At 45.8% G+C, this 19,778-nt stretch overlaps 1 long non-coding RNA gene across 1 annotated transcript in view; it reads right to left on the bottom strand.

Moving 5' to 3' along the window:
• Positions 1-7,501: 7,501 nt before the first annotated feature.
• LOC120401692 overlaps positions 7,502-19,778 on the bottom strand; it is a 39,186-nt gene continuing 26,909 nt past the window's right edge. Inside the window, exons 2-3 of the long non-coding RNA XR_005596651.1 lie at positions 19,452-19,574; positions 7,502-8,881 (exon numbers count right to left, since the gene is read on the bottom strand). This is a non-coding gene — a long non-coding RNA (uncharacterized LOC120401692). The remainder of the gene's footprint in view (positions 8,882-19,451; positions 19,575-19,778) is intronic.

Below are 19,778 nucleotides of genomic sequence, written 5' to 3' on the forward strand. Positions count from 1 at the left end.
CTATAAACTTGCCCAGACATAGAAATGCATTCTGCCTGTCAGTAGGAGTTTGCCATTGAACGTGTGCATTCAAAAAAAAAAAGACAGTGTTAAGTTAGGCCAACATTTTTTAAATGCCACGGCTCACTTGATATATTTTAAACCTTGTTAATGTTGCTAACAAGAAATAAAGCTATAAAATAGGAATGCTACCGCTAACTAACTAAATATATGTGTGGATCAAGGGTTCAGATATATGTTCTGGAATGGCTCATGTCTTCAGAGAGGAAAAAGACAGCTAACCTTTTTGTTATAAAACCTTTTAAGCAATCAACAAAATTTCCTTCTTTTCATAGGCGGTAGGTTATATATGTTTGCGGTGCTCAAGCACCAGGAATATTCAGGGCGGGGGGCCCTGCTCCAGCAATATTTGGAGCTGGGTGTTTCCCCCAGCCCCAGCGGGGCTCCCCCTCCCCCCCCCCACCCCACCGTGTCCCTGCCTGACAGAAAGCAGCGGTACCTCTCCCCTGCCTGCTTCTGCTGCCGGAGTAGCAGAACGGCTCCCGGCAGAACTGCTATCTGCTGCCCCAGAGTCCTAATGTCTGCCCGCCACTAATGGCAAGGCAGGCTGCCCTTACCCTGCCCCAGCCCTGAGCCTCTCCAATGCCTCAAACCCTCCTCCCCAGCCAGAGCCCTCATCCCCCCGCACCCTAATCCTCAGCCCCAGCCAGAGCCCTCATCCCCCCGCACCCTAATCCTCAGCCCCAGACAGAGCCCTCATCCCCCCGCACCCTAATCCTCAGCCCCAGCCAGAGCCCTCATCCCCCCGCACCCTAATCCTCAACCCCAGCCAGAGCCCTCATCCCCCCGCATCCTAATCCTCAGCCCCAGCCCTGAGCCCTCATCCCCCCGCACCCTAATCCTCAGCCCCAGCCAGAGCCCTCATCCCCCCGCACCCTAATCCTCAGCCCCAGCCCTGAGCCCTCATCCCCCCGCACCCTAATCCTCAGCCCCAGCCAGAGCCCTCATCCCCCCGCACCCTAATACTCAGCCCCAGCCCTGAGCCCTCATCCCCCCGCACCCGAATCCTCAGCCCCAGCCCTGAGCCCTCATCCCCCCGCACCCTGATCCTCCTCCCCAGCCAGAGCCCTCATCCCCCCGCACCCTGATCCTCAGCCCCAGCCAGAGCCCTCATCCCCCTGCACCCTGATCCTCAGCCCCAGTCCTGAGCCCTCATCCCCCCGCACCCTGATCCTCAGCCCCAGCCCTGAGCCCTCATCCCCCCCCACCCTAATCCTCAGCCCCAGCCCTGAGCCCTCATCCCCCCACACCCTAATCCTCAGCCTCAGCCAGAGCCCTCATCCCCCCACACCCTGATCCTCAGCCCCAGCCAGAGCCCCCTCCCAGAGCGTGCACCACCTCCCCTTCCTATGCCCCCACCCTCAGCCCAGAGCCTGCACTCAAACCCTGTCCCAAAGCCTGCACCCCTCACCCCCTCCTGCACACCCACCCCCTGCCCCAGCCCGGAGCCTGCACCCAGCACTCAAACTCCATCTCAGAGCCTGCACCCTGCACCCCAATCCCCAGCCCAGGACCTGCACCCCAGACCTCCCCCCCCAGCCCCCTCCCAGAGCCTTAGGCAGGTGGGGGCAGAGTTTGGGGGGGCAGGTTCTGGGCACCACCAAAATTTCTACAAACTTGCCACCCAGGCTTCCTTTAAGTGTATTTCCTATGGAACACAATGCTTCCAAGCATTCAAGGTTATGGTGACTGGGCATACTAGCAACAAGCCACTGCTTGCATCCGAAGAAGTGGGTATTCACCCACGAAAGCTCATGCTGCAAAACATCTGTTAGTCTATAAGGTGCCACAGGATTCTTTGCTGCTTCTACAGAACCAGACTAACACGGCTACCCCTCTGATACTTAGCAACAAAAGCCATACCACAGAGGTGTATTCAACTTGCTAGATTGGCATGGGGCTTCTACATGAGATATGGTTATTCCTGTCCCACCCAGCAACAAAAACTGTCAACGTGGCACTACTGTGGAACATGCTTCCTTCAAAGAAAGGCCACCTACTTATTCTGGCCTCTATTGCTGGCTTTAGATTGAAGTTAACAGACTCAGCTCTTTGGACTCTTGCATACAGTCTGGGATTGCTAGTGAACCTTTTCAAAGTTCACAACTCCATAGCGATAGAGGGGCTGGATCGCCCACTATTCATTTCTGGCCTTTATACTCTGTCTACAAATAATATATTTGGCATCTCTTATTGATATGGTTTGTCAGCTCTGTAATGCAGGAGTATGGATCTATTCCTAGCATTTCTGGGAACAGATGTGCTGACATCAGGGCAGTATGTTGTGCTGTTGCCTCTGTATTTGTTAGCATTGGCAGTTTGTTTTATATGCCCTGGTCTGTGCTTGCAAAGAATGCCTCGCTGGTCCTAATATTTTTTTCAGCCTTTGAAAAGAAGTTATAAATGAAGGTCTCCAAGCATAAGAAAATTGCTCAAATAATGGACTCGTTTAAAGATTTTGGGGATACAAGAAAACAATATGTTTGTCAATCAGTGCTCCGCAATGGAAATCAGCCAGAATGGTAACAGAGCTAGTGTGATGTAGTTTCATCTAAAATGACACAGTTGCATGCAAGCCTATCTTTGCTGTAAAGTAGTTTGTCTAGATACTTACTGGATGCTGGCTTATGTGCGTCCTGGACTTTGTTCTCATGACTATATCCATTTCAAAATATCTTTTCCTGTCCTTAATGCGTAGATCATGTCATGCATGGGAACCAGATCTGAGCTGCAACATGCACGGAGCACTCTCCCCTGTGACATAACACCTGTTTTTTTCTTTCTGAAAAGAACGACAAGATTGATCAGCAGAAATCCAACAGGAAGATCTAGAAATTGGAGAAAAGAGCCTGTCCACAAAGGTAGATGTCCCACCCAGTTCTTGTATAAAGTGGTCACTCCGAATGACTTTGGTGCAGACTACAACAGCGTTTAAAAGAGAACTGGATAAATTCATGGTGGTTAAGTCCATAAATGGCTATTAGCCAGGATGGGTAAGGAATGGTGTCGCTAGCCTCTGTTTGTCAGAGGATGGAGATGGACGGCAGGAGAGAGATCACTTGACCATTGCCTGTTAGGTTCACGCCCTCTGGGGCACCTGGCATTGGCCACTGTTGGTAGACAGATACTGGGCTAGATGGACCTTTGGTCTGACCCGGTACGACCGTTCTTATGTTCTTAGAAGGCCTGGTTTTCTCAGAGTTCATTTGTGCTGCATTGTCATGCACAGTGTCCCAGCCACTGGATATACCAGGCATGTTTAAACAAATGCATTTGCAATGACTAGACTGCTAAACACATTCTACATTAGATTTATATGCTAATCAATGTACTCAGCATGATAACGTCATTTAAATCCATTATCCAAGGCTAGTGCCACACTTTACGTCTAGAATAAATAGTAATCTGTCTAAAAAAACCCAGAGCTTGTCCATATAGTATCCATCTTGCTTGCCATAGCAAGAGGACAGAACACTAATATGACAGTATCATCCCCTCTTCTCACTGAGAGCTGGTAAACTCATTATATAATAACCAACAAAGGGAGCCTATTTACTACCTTCTGAAAGTGCAAAAAATGAAAAAAGATTGTATCGATTCTTTCACGTGACATTCCCAGGATGCAGGAAATACAGCTTTTTGCCCCGAATTTACATGGCTATTTTTATATTATTGATATAATGAGTTTGAGTCCAGTAAGCTTATAAATTTTAAAGTTAATCTGATTATGTCTAAAATAAAGATTGATTCATCGAATGGTGTTTGACCAGCTCCAGAATCAAGTCACACAATCTGGTTAATTATTATTTATTCTTGGTTTGTGAAAGTGGGATTGTAAAGGTTTCTTTACCTGCCACAAAGAGAGGAGCCACATGCTATACAGACGTATCCCCTTGGTCACTTCCGTCCTCATCTGCTGTAGTTCTGGATCTGAACTTGTCAGTTATGCCAAGGGGGTACCTAGAGCATTAGGATAGACCCCTCTTTTAGTGTGCATAACTCCTTACAGGGCCGGCTCCAGACCCCAGCGCGCCAAGCATGCGCTTGGGGCGGCATGCCGCGGGGGGCGCTCTGCCTGTCGCCGGGAGGGTGGCAGGCGGCTCTGGCGGACCTCCCGCAGGCATGCCTTCAGAGGGTCCGCTGGTCCCGCGGCTCCGGTGGGACCAGCGGACCCTCTGCAGGCACGTCTGCAGGAGGTCCACCGGAGCCGCGGGACCGGCGACCGCCAGAGCGCCCCCCGCGGCATGCCGCCGTGCTTGGGGCGGCGAAATTCCTAGAGCCGCCCCTGACTCCTTAGAAAGAAACAATGCACAAAGAAATAGAAAGAGAGAGAGAAAGAAGATGAAATTAATTCAACTCTTTTGTAGCCCAGCCCTCAGCTTCTTCTAAGCAAATACTCAAAGCCACCTCATAGTTTGCGAGCAAAGCGCAGTACCAAGAGTGTGACCGTGTGGTGTCATCTTCAGTTTGACTTCTATAAAACAAGGCTGTTTAGTCATTAAAGCCCTGAGGCAAAAGCCATTCCAGTCAATGGGAAGTCTTTCTGTGGGCTTTGGATAAGGAACCAACTACAGTCCTAAGAAGACTGATTCTGTGCATTATCTACAACTCCCAAATACACCCTCATTTCCAAGAGATTGTTCAGGATGATATATATATTCATGCTGGGTTTTGCAAGGGTTGATGTTAGCGATGGCCAAAGTTCAAGAGGTTTGGAATGTGGGTTTGGCTCAGAGAAGCTCCCTAGAGTTTGGCTGCTTATCTGAAAGTTTTCACAGACACCCAGACCTCTGGAATCTGCAAAACTGGATACTACCTGCATCCCGTTAGACTAGCAATACTTTGGGAATAGATTCCAACAGTGTTCAGGTGCATTTAGTCACACAGAGCTTTCTTCTTGTGTGCTCCACCAGGCTGCAGCAGTTGGGAGACTTGGGGTGGGGCAGTCCCTTCCTTTATTTCCCCACAGTGCCAGTTTGGGGGAGGGGGGGCAGGTATGTTAGGGATGCACCCTCTCCTCATTCATCGTTGGGTTGGGATCACTGAGAGGAATCCTTTCTTATCTCTGTCCACTTATGGGAACAGATAGCATGGTGTGGGATGGGACTGGGAGGTGCCCTTAGAACTATAGTACAATCCCTACAAGAGAAAGAACTGTCTATTTGAGTCTGATCGGTCATCTGGGATTAAAGAGGTGAGTTATTTAAATAGGAGTTAGTTTAATGAGAGCCCTTCAACCTTGGCAGTGAAAAGTTACCTAGCTGGACTACAGTTGGGGGGCTTAAATTGCCAATGGACATGGGTTTCAGTTGTCCAAGAGAAATGAATATTTAGGGGCTCAAATACCATGATGATGGGTATTGGTATAAGAACCTGAAGATCAGAGAGAAGAGGAGAGCAGGGACTTTTGTATGCAGATGCCAGGGGCATGAAGACACAGAGGCCTTTGCTTCTAGCTGCCTGGGGCATGGGAGTGAAGGCATTGTTTGTAGTAGCAGGTGAAGTGGAAGCCTTTACGTGATCCAGTAAACACTGGACAACATTTTACATATGTGGGAAATGAGACACAAAGGCACTTAGGCCAAGATTTTTGAATGTAGGCTTGTGAAATTAGGTAACATTTCAGAAACCTGCAGAAAAGTGGCCTAATTTTCTGGAGGTGCCGAATGACTGCAGCAACCTTTGCTCAGCCCTTCTGGATTCTGGTGACGGACTGGGCACCAAAGCTTGGCCCATGTGAATTGGCAAAAACCACAGAGGGGGTCTGCGTCAGCACTGGGATTAGGCTATTGATCTCAGTCCTGTGGTTAGTCTGCTGGACCACGCCATTTCTTGTGCTGTTGAGTCGCCTCACCTATGGCTCATGCTGGTGGCTCAACAGATCCCTTTGTATCTCCATTTGCAGCTGAATGTCCCTTCCAGTGTCTGGCTGAGATGAGAAGGAGAGAAAATTGGTTGAACCTAAATCTAGATAAAATTGAGGTAGTGGGAAGCAGTCAGACTGCATGGACAGATCATACCTGCCCCCTTGGTGGAGGGTGTGTGTGTTCATTAGTGGTTACCCAAGTTAACCATTTGGGCATCTCGTTAGAGTCCCGGCTGCTTTTTGGTGGTCAGTTAGCTGTGGTGAGTAGGAGAACTTTCTCCCCCATCTCTGGATGATCGTGAGATTGCTACTCTTTCTCTCAGGGCTGCAAGGCCTTTCCATCAGAATCTATTCCTGTATCACCTGGCATTTTAAGTGCACTACTGTTGCCAGCTTGTAGACAGTGAAGACCAATGGTGGGGAGGAGTCTGGGCTCAAGACGCAACAATAGGGTGGAGACCCCTCAGGAACCCCTGAGTCTCTCATGCCAGTGAGACTGTGGGGCCTGCTGTGATTAAACTGCTGTCAAATTATAACTCACAATTTCCTTACTCCTGCCTGGGGCCGTGACCGAAGTACATCTGAGAAGAGGACGATCAGGCAGTCCCTTTGTTCTGAAAAGAATCTCTCCTCTCTTGCCTCAGGGTCCAGTCGCTGGTCTGGAATTTTCCAGGAGGTCCTCACCAGCAGTATAAAAGTGCCTTGGGTCATTTGTGGAGGATCGGGGTCTATGTGGTAGTGCCACTCCAGTGGGAGCTTTCAGAGGATGATTTAGTAACACTGGCTGGGTCCTTTGCTTCTCTGGCTGTCTCCCTAACTTTAGGGCTCCTCCCCCCACCCCCAAATACTTTTATTCCCATTTCCCCCAGGGGAAAGGTCCCTATCTTTGCGAGAACTCAGAAGGTGACCTTTCCCATCCTCCATGGTTCACATTCTGAAGCAGGCTCTAGCAGGACTATCAATTGGTGCCAAACCCACAGATCCCTCAGAAGACTCTGAGGGCAGCTTTTGTCCTGGATCCAGTGTTGCATGTATGGCTGTATTTACTCCATTGCTCTTGGCCCTGTAAGGAAAGGCTGACAGGGTTCATAAATAAATGTTGAACTCCATGGGGGCTATAGACATGGGCGATCCATCTAATCGCATGTCTCCCTGACTTGGGCCTCTTGTCAGGCCACATTATTTTCCATCAGAGATAAAAACTGCCTACCTGCTACTTAGTGCAAACTGAGCACCCTCCCACCCCACCGCATGAACCCACCAAGCCAAACTTCCTGCACTTTGAGCCCAGTCCAAGACCCATGGATGCTGACCTCCTCTGTAAAGCGCTTTGAGAACTACTGATGAAGAGCGCTGTAGGAGAGCTCAGTATTATTATTGAAATGAATGGAAGGAGCTCCCTTATCTTTGATGGACACTGGATCAGACCCTGGGAAACATTTGAAACTTTCGTCTACCTATCCAGAATACTTTTTTCCTGCTCAGCACATTCTTCTTATTGCCGCTCTTGGGCCAGGACCAAAGAACACTAGGAAGATATAAAGAAACAGAGTGCTGAAAGCTACATGCTTAATTTGCCCCAAATGTACCCAGAAGAGTTTTCATTCTTTCCGAAAGTTTTATATGTCTATCGTTCCAACTTCAAGCTCAGCTCCCTAACTAGAGAAGTGATGAGATGTTTTATAGTCTCAATCCTGCTCCTTGTGAAATCAGTAGGACACTTCCCATTAACTCCAATAGGAGTAAGATAAGGCCTGAAACATATTCAAAGGACTACTCTGTCCCGGTGTCATGTAGGGGAAGGTTACCCCTGGCTAGTGGTGTTAGGCGATTGGGATGGTGCTCTGAGTGGGTAATGTGTATTTTCAATGTATTTCTCACATTGTGTCACTAATCAAAAGCAAACTCCAGAGTTATCGTCAAACTTCCAAAAGCAGTTTCATGGCACTACTTAAAGCAACCAGTCAATTATCCAGAAATCTTCATCGGGGGGGGAGAGAGAATGAATGTGGGATTTTGAACACAATTACATTTTTCAAAGGCCCCTTACTGTAATGCAGTGAGCAGCATCCAAAATCCATTTTTTAATGTCCATACTAACTGGGATTTATTCAAATCCTTAGGCAACATAATCTGCTGAGATGCCAATTTTGTTCAAAGAGAAATCTTGACAGTGGCAGCCCGCAGTCAAAGTTGCACTGAAACTGTAGGCAGCATGGAAACTATCATAATCAAAGAACTTCACCAGTAAAGCTCAGAAACAAGTCTAAGGAGGATCATGTTGCTTCTTGTTAAGGGCTGTCTGAGTTTAAAAATGTATGTCTGTGCACAAATAAAATGATAGCACAAGATTTACATTCGCTCCTTAATCTTTTTCCCATCAAACCTGGATAATGTTCAGCAATCACATTTGAAAATAAACCAGACTGAATCCCCATAGATCTAGTCCTTCAGCAATCTCACTGTACACTGCTTTAGATTTCTGATGTCAGGAGCTAAATGAAATGCAGGGATGGCAATGTGTTGTATTATTTCCTGTATTAGCCGAGCTGGAATGGTAACAGAACTGAGGGTAAAGCTGAGATCCGAATAGGCTAAAATTCCAATGGGATGTGAGGGCATGAGAATCCCACTGTCAATTCTCATCCTGATGGCCAGTCTGACATATCTTTCTCGCTTTGTCTCTGCAGCCAGGTTCCTCCATCTCCACACTGCAGCGGGTAGCACAAAATATACACCTTGTTGTACATATATGGCTCGTAACAGGAACCCAAGCGGCATAAGAGTTAGGTAGCGACTGGACCCTGAGGCAAGAGAGGAGAGATCCTTTTCAGAACAAAGGGACTGTCTGATCCTCTTCTTCTCAGATGTACTTCGGTCACGGCCTTCAGATGACCCGTTCTGAATGACTTCAATGGGAGTTCCACGATCAAGCGCTGTATTTTGTTTTCCTCCCTACATTACAGAGGAAATATCCACTGGTTAGCACATAGCTCTGAACTGGTTTTCCCATGCTGCAGGACATTAGGAGTTGGGGGCGGGTGTTAAAACACAGCCCCCCTTCTTTTGCACTTATTTTCACTGAGCTGTCTTAAAACTCCCCTCTGTTGCAGTTCTGCCTGTGCAACTCCACTGAGGGAACGCGGGCAGGAGCATTATTCTAGACCATCCGCTAGCTTTTTTACCACCAGGTTGGCTAAATTTATTGTGAGTAAAAACGCTAGTGGTGGGTCGACACTTGCTATCCTGCCAGGGCTACCATGGGCTCTGCTTTAGCAATAGCATGGGAGATTTGAAGTAATAATTCAGCACAGAGTACTACAACATTAAAGCCCGAGAGGCTTTATATTTATATAATTTTAGTGAAGCCTGCCACGCCTTACCTGGAGGGGCAGGAACCAGCCTGCTAATCATGGAATCATAGAATATCAGGGTTGGCAGGGACCTCAGGAGGTCATCTAGTCCAACCCCCTGCTCAAAGCAGGACCAATCCCCAGCTACTACTGGGGCTAATGCTGTGTACATGTGTGGAATATCCCTGTGATGCATTTCTGGAATGTTCTGTGCAAATTATTGGGCTTCCCTCCTGCCATGATACTAGGAACTGAGTGCGGCTGGCGCAGATGTTCCATGCTTATAGTGACTCCCTATATTTTGAAAGAAAATGTTCATGTGCAGTCCCACTAAAATGATGTGCCAAAGAGGCCTAGCTTATACCAGACTGCCTTGAGTGCAACGACCCAGCCTATTGATTCCCTCCACAGACCCTTACAAGTGTAGGCAGAACCCCAGGCCATGGAAACTGAACAAGCTCCGCCAACTCTGGTTGCTGTTGCAATTCAGTTCTGATGTGAGAAGCTCAGCTTCCATTTCAAAAATCAAAGTTTCTAGCCCTCATCATTGTGGAGAAAAGCTTGAAAATGTTTGCCCCTAAACACGCTAACACCAGGAGGCAAATAAAAAGAACCCACAAATTATTATTTCTAAAGCATTGTGATATTTAGGCCAATCTCATGATGATTGAAAGCTTGGTTCATTTGAAAGAAGGACCCTTTGAACTTTAAGGACTGAAAACTCAGAAGAACTGGTCCAGTGGAACTCAGAAGAACTGGTCCAGTGATGCTGGTGGAAAAATGCTGAACTCATTTCAGACAGTACTTGGAAGGGATTGTGAAGCACTACACTCAGTCTCCAAAATAATAACTGTGCCTTCACAGTCTCTTCTTGCTATCTGCCACTTTTGAAGGTGGAGGTTTGGGGAGTGTTGGAGGTGGGGAGAGGAGGAAGCTGAATTCAGCCCTTATCTTCTGTGGCTTATTGAGGAATTTGGTCTGAAAGATTATGCAGGTTCGCTTGCCAGCTTTGTTTGTTCCGTTTTTACGAGTAGATGTGATGACCGATGAGGCTGTTTACAGTGTGAGAGCACAGATAAATGGAACATAGCAAAAGCTCTTAAATTCCTGGATTCCCCACTGCCCCATAAGCCCTGAACTCTATTGAGTGAAATAAAGTTGGAAAGAGAAGTCTGAAATGAATCTCTTCTAGAAAGCGAATATCATAATTTCAGGACATATTTTCCATTATGAGCCTATGGTACTGCATCTGTTTATGAAAATTTAACTGAAATTGTGAATCACTCTATAAATGCTAACTGAAACAAGATGGCTCAATTTTAAATATTTACGGTTTCTGTCTCTTTGGATTTCAGACCTCCAGACGTCTTGTTTCATGGGATTCAGAAGTAAAAAAGCCATTAGCTCTAAACTTTCTTTGTAGACGCCGTGTCCCCTAGTTATGTCAGAGACCCTTGCCACCGAGTGAATCGGAGCTCAGGGAAAGGAAGGTACTTGTTGAAAATTTACTCGGCAGAAGTTAAAAACAGAAAGGTAAATTACAGATTAGCCCAGCACCCTCTGCTCTGCTCCAAAAACAGACTCCAAGGAGAAACTGCTGAACTTGAATTGATATGCAAACTAGATACAATCAATTTAGGCTTAAATAGAGATTAGGAATGGCTGAGCCATCACACACATTGAATCTATTTCCTCATGTTAAGTATCCTCACACCTTCTTGTCAAACTGTCTGAAAGGGGCTATCTTGATTATCACTACAAAAGTTTTTTTGGTGACAACAGTTCATCTTAATTAATTGGCCTCTTAGAGTTGATTGGGCAACTCCCACCTTTTCATGTTCTCTGTATGTATATTTATCTCCTCACTATATGTTCCATTCTATACATCCGATGAAGTGGGCTGTAGCCCACGAAAGCTTATACTCAAATAAATGTGTTAGTCTCTAAGGTGCCACAAGTACACTTGTTCTTTTTGCGGATACAGACTAACACGGCTGCTACTCTGAAACCTTTGCTTTCAGTTACACTGGAGTAAATCCAGAGCAGCTTCTTTGAAAGCCATGGATTTCCTTCAGATTCAAGGCAGTTTAACTAAGAGTAGAGGTTCATCCATGGCAAAGGGAGAACAGCTACTCACTCAAAGCATTTAGAAAGAAGTATTTTAAAGCTCTAATATGCAATGTTCTTTTTATATCAAAGCTTCAGTGGGTGGAGTATTTCCTCTCCAGTCTCACAGATAAAATATTTGTTTCTGACTGTGAGTCACACAGAGATTAGCTACTCAAGAAACCCGCCAAGGTGAAAGGATTTGTTCTGCCTTTTTTCTTCATCTGTTAAATATGTTTGTTTCTAGACTATTTGCACATGAAGCCGCATTTACTGTACCTTATTTCTATAATCTCCATTCGGGTTTTCTGCAACACAGCCTCTGGCAAGTGATTAAAAAGTTTAAGTGACACCTAATGCACTGTTAAGTTGCTATGTCCTGAAAAGGCATCTGGAAATGATTTCTCTCTCTCGTTAGATGGATTCTTGGAAGAGAGCTTACATTTAGTGCGCTTCTCCCCCACCCGCTTCCCCTGAGAAGTTAACAAGGAATAATAAAGGCAAGGTGAAGGGTAACCTCAATAAAAACTGAGCACGCAGAACTGGTTGATTGCATGGTGCATTTATGAAAGCAAGGCAAAAAACAATGAAATTAGCTGATAAGGACATCTGCAACGTTTTTATTTTGTTCCAAGTTGCATTTGGAGTTTGCATTACTAAGAAAAAAAATGCAAGTGACTCAAATCTTAATAACGTTAATGAATCTTGAAGATGCAGTCTCTAGGATAAGTCCTTAGGAAGAAAAGCACCTGAAAGAAAAATGGATTGAGGAATTGAAAAATGATGGATGAGTCTAATTGATTCTTTGGAAAGGAGGCTGACTTGATTAGCATAATAATACAGACAAAGATCATTGGATCCAGCCAGGGCCAAACGTTAAAGCCAAGGCCTCTAGAAGTGATGTTTACTAAATTACACATGAGTCACATGCACCAAATTTGTCACTCTCCTGCTTATATCTTTTGAGGGCTAGTTGAAGATAGGGAGCGATAGACAGTCAATAAATGGTTGCCAATTCTTGTTGTGTGGTTCTGAAGGTGCTCAATTGTCCAAGCTTGCCAGAGGTCGGCTGAATAAAAGTGAGCTTGTAGCTTGACATTTTCTCATTTTGAATCCGCTACAGCAGTGGTTCTCAACCAGGGGTCCGCGAGCAGGTTTCAGGGGCTCCGTCAAGCAGGGTCAGCATTAGACTCGCTGGGGCCCAGAGCAGAAAGCCAACGCCCACTACATGAGGCTGAAGCCCAGGGCCCCGAGCCCTGTCACCCGGGGCTGAAGCCGAAGACTGAGCAACGTAGTTTCTTGGGGGCCTCTGTGCTATGGTGGCCCAAGCAATTGCCATGCTTGGTACCTCTTAATGCCGGCCCTGTCTTTTGTATGCAGAAAACTAGTTGTTGTGGCACAGGAGGGCCATGGAGTTGAGAACCCCTGCTCTACAGTTCAGTGTTTCAGGAGACATGACCAGGAAAGCTATATTTGGCAATTTAGAGCGGTGAAGAGACGACTGGGAGGGCTAGAGTAACTCATAGTAAGTCCCTTTACTATTTGTAATATAGTGTATACCCATGTGGATACACACAAGGAAAGAGGCGCTTGTAACAAGTCCTCTGCCCACCCCTCTTCCTGGGGCCCACTGGCTGCCCCAGTAAAGCACAGAGATGCTTTTTCTTCTGCAGCACCCGTGGCTTTATTTACACGTTTTCCCACCACCGGTGATATGCTATATACAGAGCAGGCCTTACGGTCTCCTCTTCCACCCAGAGTCTGCCCTCAGCCCAGAGACTGACCTTCCCCTGGCCAACTCCCTCTCTTCTGGCTGCCAGCCAGTCTTTATAGCCCTTGAACCCTCAGGCCCACAGGTGCAGCCAGTTCTAAAGGTCAGGTACCAGACTTCTCCCCGGCCCCAATCTATTTCCCCTGATTGGGGCGGGCTGCCTGAGCAAGGGCTAATTAGGTGCCTTTGCACCAGCACCCTGCTACAGTGCTCCAGATCTCACAGGCCTGGAAATAGCTGGAGACTCTGATTCTGTCTCTAGACATGGCATGGTAATCCGTAACCAGTCACGCAAAACAAGGAAACGTGACTCCAAATCAGACTCCAGGGCAGCTGGCATAAAGGGGGTGATTTTGTGGCTAAGGGTGGTATTTTTTATCCCAGAGTGGCGGGAAGTAAAGGCAGCCTGTTTCTCAAACAGCACCCTACGATGTACCTACAGCATCTCTATTTCCTACGACCTGTGCAATCTGGCTACAAGAGGGAATCAAATACTAAACATGCAGCCCCCAGCACTAACATAGCCAAACTCCATGTAAAAGCACACGGCAAACCAGCCTCACCATGGCCAAACCACATGTAAAAGCAAGCTGTAAAGCAGCCTTAACTTAGCCAAACCACATGTAAGCAGCATGTGGAAAGCCAGCCTCAGCATAGCCAACTACAGATAAATCTAGTGATGGGGGAACATTCAGAATCTGGCTGTTTATCTGGTCTATGCAAAGCTACGGAGGGCCCCAGGATGCTCTCTGTCTTCACACAATATACCTCCAGGCCTACTTTATGTTGTCTTCTTGCTAGGAATGACCAGTGGCCTAGAAAGCCCACCCAGGGTCTTCAGGGAGCCACTGGGCAGATCTACCAGCTCCTTTAACAAGCTGGATTGTTTTTGCAGGGAGGATAAGCAGCCATGCCCTCACTTTTTTTTTTTTTTTTTAAGCAGGGAGCAGCACAAAGCCCATCCCTGGAGATGCCCAAATCAGGTGTTTTTCCCCTGAATAATTTAGCAGAGTCCACTAAACTGAACCACACCTTCTGACCAATGAGTAAGGCTTCCGCTAACCTTCCTGACCAAATAGGGGTATGCTAAGCCAATCAAGGAGCAGAGCAAAACCACGTGACTCTTGTGACCAATTAGGCCACATTGAAACGACAGTGTAACAAAAATGTATCAATTTTTCAGTTCAGCCAGCAGACCGAAAAATCAGAGCTATTATTTGGGTCAGCTCCAAAACTGTTCAGAATTTGTCAGTAAATCGAAAAGTCTGCTTCAGGCCAGCAGACTCCCTGTCTGGGTGTGTCCCTGGTTGGGGCCTTTGTCTGGGATGTCGCTCACTCTCTGCTTCTGAAGTTGTTCCACTTTGTAAAAATTCTGTAGCCGGGTGATTAAGGCAAAGGCACGCCTGTGGGAGGTAGGGGATGTGGATTCAAATCTTCGCGCTGTCTGATTCATTAGCCCACTGGATATTTAAGTATGTACACACTGTGAAACAGCTTCAGCAGGAGTGCTGGAGTACAGAATAGCCTCCAGCCTGGTGGCACGGCTGCTCAACAGGGGATAGTCTGACTGCAAGTCTCTGCTCCATGGTGGGGATTCAAACATGAGCCTCCCAGGGCCCAGGCAAGCATCCAAGCCACTAGGCTAAAGGTCACAAAGGGAGCTGTGAGCATTTATGCTCAGTAGCCTGAAAAAAGGGTTTTCCCAGCTGTAACTAATTGTGTCATATTTGTAAACAGGGTTGGATCAACCCAAGCTGCATTTTTTGGCAAATAAACTGTTCCCCCGAAACATTTCACCCAGGTCCATGTGTGAGAAAAAGCATAAGCAATTTTTAGTTAGAAGGCTTTTCATTCGAAAAATATTTCATCCAGTTACAATCTCTGCATTCAGGGCCAGATTCATAAAAGGGTAATAATAGTAATGTCTAGCTTTTATGCAGCACATTTCATCAGTAGTTCTTCAAGTGCTTTAAAAACAAGGTAAATATCACCATGAGATAGGGAAACTGAGTCACAGAGCAGTGCATTGACTTACCCCAAATTACCCAGCAGAACAGTACTGGGTATAGAATTCACGCTTCCTGAGCCCTACTCTCTAGTGTTCTAGCCACCGGGCCAATAAATGGTGTTTGTATTTATCTCTTTTAAGGAGAAATGTTTCAGTAATAACGATGTTGAAAAGCAGTAGCTTCTTGCCATGTTGACAGGTAGCACATATGTACGGTACGCAACAGCACCATCAGTATACATGTATGAAATGCAGCCGTTCTCTGGTGTACTCAGAAGAAACAGCTCTTCCGGGTGTGCGCAGGCAAGGAGGGTTGGTTTTGCTTCTAATTTGTGCTTTATTCTTTGAACGTGTTGTTTCATATGCCGTCGGAGAGCTGGGGAGTTGACTTCTCTTAGATAATCTGTGGTCCCAGTCCTGAAGTCCTTTTACAAGCAATATATTCATTGAGGTCATGAGCCACATCTTCAGCTGGTGTAAATCAGCCCAGCTCCACTGCGTTCAATAAAGCAACGCCTGCTGGGGATCTGGCCGAACAAGCCACATTCAGTCCCAGAGTAAGCAGGCCCAGCACTATTAAAGTCAGGTCTGAACTTTGCCTAACTAAGAAGCTAAGTAAGCAGCTCAGGGCTGAGCTGCAGCAGCTTTCCTTCTCCACATGTAGTTCTGTTCAGCTCTTATTAAACTCAGTGGTTATTTTTCCAGTTTGCTTTGAGACTAGAGCAGGTCATGTAGCGTATTAGGCGAAGTTTCCAATATTTAAAAAAAAATAAAAATCAATTATTTGATTAATAGTTTTTTTCCCCCATTACCCACTCTCTGGTCGAATAATTTGGGAGGCTATTTGTACACTATTCTGCATATTTAGTGGCGTTTTCCCTATGGAATGTATGCTGAATAGATTTTTTTCTCTATTATTCACGCCACACTCATCTTTGCTAGCATGCCAGAGAGAACATCTCCCATAAATGTAGAAACGTAGGGCCAAGTTATGGTTGGCCCAAGCCTGGGTGCAAAACGAATTATGGGGAGGATGCAAACTGCCTCCCCACCTCTGCAATGGTAACCACTGATTAGTCACAGTGTGCATGACATGTTCCCCACGATGTCTGATCCACAGTGGATATGAGTTTGTTAGCGTACTGTAGCAGCTCGTGCTTTTTCGCGCTAAAGAACCCTCGTTCAATCCCTGGTGCGTTGACCAACATGGTAATTGTCACACAACCACATGTGGGGTCAGACAGCAATATCTGAACACAGGGATTGCCTATAGGAGGAAGGCCATCCTGAAGGAGAAGGGAAGGGCATGAAGGCAGTACATCCAGCCACAGAGGAGAGTGTACTATGCATCCCTTAAAGTAATACAGAAGCTGATGCACTTCTCTTGTATGCCTAAGAGGCACTTATCTTCATGGGACAGAGAGGTGTGATAGAATGTATCCCTGTGTCCACAACCTACACAGTGTTGTAATAAACTTTGTGCAAAGTCTGCCTTGTGAGGTATCATCTGAAAACTCAGCATCTGCTGGTCAATATTGTCCTGATAAAACATGTGTGGCAATGGCAACATTGGATGTGAAGTTATAAGATTTCCCTGTATAATGTTTTTAACACATGTTCCAAACCATCGCAGAAGTTGACAAACAGGTCTGTCTCAAACAAAGGAATGTGTGCTCTGCTTAATTTGCATGTTAGCAGTAAACAGAGTAGTCAAGCAAGAAGGATAACCAAAGAAATCTCAAACTGGTGAGGAAAAGCAGCAGGGAACGTCCTTCCCCATAGACATTTTGTCTCCAGAATGTCAGCTGGAAATGTTTTCCAAGAGGGGACACTATAAAAAGAGGGGCAAACACCCCCAGGCACCCTTGCTCTCTCTCTCTGATGATCCATTCATTGCACAGTAAGGGGAAAAGGGGTCCTGACCTAGAGGTTTTGGTCAGTGAGAAACTTTGCTTGAACCTAATCTAGTTTGTTAAGTTAGGCACCAATTGCATTTTATCTTTACTTTTCTTGTAACTATTTCTGAATTTTGTGCCTCATTACTTGTACTCACTTCAAATCTCTCTTTTTGTGGTTAATAAACTTGTTTTATTGTTTTATCTAAGTGTGTTTGAACTGAAGTGTTTGGGAAACACCATTTGAGGTAACAAGATGTGTGCATAGCATTTCTATTAATAAAATAATTGACTGTATATAAGGTTGTATTGTCCAGGAGAGGGCTGGGCAGTACAGAACATACATTTCTGGAGGGAAATCTAGGACTGGGGGTGAGTTGGGGTCACCCTGCAATATAACCAAGGCTGATAAGGGCCCAGGCATGGTTGCCTGGTGGAAGTACACACACAGCCAGAGCTGGGGATGACTTGCACGCTGGAGGCTGTTTGTGAGCCGTCCAGACTTTAAACTACAGCAACAAAGCAGGGTAAAGGGCACTCCAGGTTAAAGGGTAGAGGTGGCACAGCTCCTCATTAGTCTGGATTGTGCCCGGGTATGTCCCAAGTGGCTATACACCTCCACTAACACAGGCCTTGGCTGAACCCTTATTATTTCATTATCATTAATACATAAATGAAGACTCTCTGGACATTTAGCACTAGGTATCTAATGAACAGAAGTAGCCTCTCTTATGCATTGCAAAATATTTTAAAAAGCCCAATATCTCCACACCAAGTCCTGTCTATTATTTACACAGTAAAGTTCTGGCTGTCTATAACATGAAACTTCCTCACTGATGATCACAGTGAAAATACACATGTATGGTAGTACGCATGGTTGAATACTGGTAGGCTTCAAAAGCAATTTTATAAACCTCTGGATATTGTGGTGACTTAGCACAGCAGTAAGCCCAAAGAGAGGGAATAACGGAGAAGCATAACAACAAGAATAGGGAAGGGAAATATCATTATACAGAGTTTGTAAAGTCAGTGGGTGAAATCCTTTACACCACTGAAGTCAATGGGAGTTTTGCCATTGATTTCAACAAGGTCATAATTTCACCCAGGGAGCATGGGGAGTAGGAATAGGCCAAAAGCGATGGGATATAAAAGAGAGGATGTACAAAAATTGTTAGACATGACATGTGAAAAACATGGGATGTCTTCACTATAATTAAGGCAGCTGTGTTCATTGCTAAATGGAACAGTAAGTTATGTCCTGGTCTTTCTTTTTTGTTGCATCAGAAGGTATAATTTGTATTTCTCATTATCTGATGTACTTTAATAAAATATGTGAACTTAAGAACAAAAAAGTCAAACATGGCCCCTATTCATGGATGGCAAGTCTTATCTCTATCTCATATATGATTCCCTGTTCACCTGATTTTGAAATGTACACACACGCCACTAAAAATAAATAAAAGAACCCTTCTGCCCTCATTGAAAATGCATACTATAAACTCCACCACTGCCAAATCAAGATGTGCTTGTGCATTTCCAGTGTTCACAACGCTGGATGAGGTGCAGATCATGGAGTAGATTCATTTCTCGCTAAACACAAGTCAGTTCCAAACTCTATCAGATCACCATGGATGAAATTTGTTCTCCCTACTGTGGAACTTATTCTTCGGGATAGACAATCATTTCCAAATCTGAACACATGACCTACGAAAGGGACTGATTTAGCATGGTCAGGCTGAAAACATCTCTCTGCGCACAGGGGCATCTTGAAGGAAGACACAACTCAAAACGGCTTAGCTCTACCAGAAATCTGCAGTGGGGAATTGATGCTGTCATATGAGATAGAGTTGGTCATTGAGAAAAATTAGCTGGGACCTAGAAACTGAGGTCCACTTTCATCCTAGTTTTCTGAAGTAACCATTCCTGCCATACATTTAATAAATGTCCTTTCTTTTACTATCCTCAGTAAGTGGCGAGACTAAGATGGTGGGTTTTGCTAGGGTTGGGAGCGCCAAAGATTTTGGCAGGGTTCCATCTACTCCTGCCAGTTGCAGCACCTGGTCTGTACTTGCACTTGCTCATTCTTGAGGCAGGAGCCAGAGGAGGGGGACATCCTCAGGGCAGATGTCACTGAAGAAGAAAGTTTAGAACTATGTCTGGCCATGTGGCATGCTCATCTTCCATGACGACGAGGAAATGCATGAAGCTGGTGGAGCCAGTGAGGGATTGACCACTGCAGGTCACGTTGTGTGAGGGGGCTCCATCACACCTCATCCTCCACGAGGCCAGGCAGAAAAGCAGCAAAGATCTCTCTCTACATACGACACTGTTATCACTTCAGAGACAATACAGCTATGGAAGAGCAAGCCCAGTTTTATTCTGCCTCGCTCACCTAAGTCCTGAGTGTGGAATCTTCATGAGGACATCAGAGGCAGAAAGAACACAGCTTTATCTCCACCTGACAGGTTGAGTTTGCAGAGCTGGCACTTAGAAAAACTGTCTTTTGACTTGCGATCTGGACAAATATAATGTGGGAAAAAACAAATAGTGAACTCCACAAAAGACTTTGTACAGTCACTTGTCTGACTATTTGCAGGAGGTCAACAAAATTAGACAATCCCTGACAAACTATGATCTAATTCAAAGCCCCATGACATCAGTGATTCCCATTGATTTCCATTGATATAGGCTCAGGCACAAGATCAGGTTGGTAGATAGA

The sequence above is a fragment of the Mauremys reevesii genome, linkage group 3, assembly GCF_016161935.1.
Source record: "Mauremys reevesii isolate NIE-2019 linkage group 3, ASM1616193v1, whole genome shotgun sequence".
In the NCBI taxonomy this organism is placed as follows: domain Eukaryota; kingdom Metazoa; phylum Chordata; order Testudines; family Geoemydidae; genus Mauremys; species Mauremys reevesii.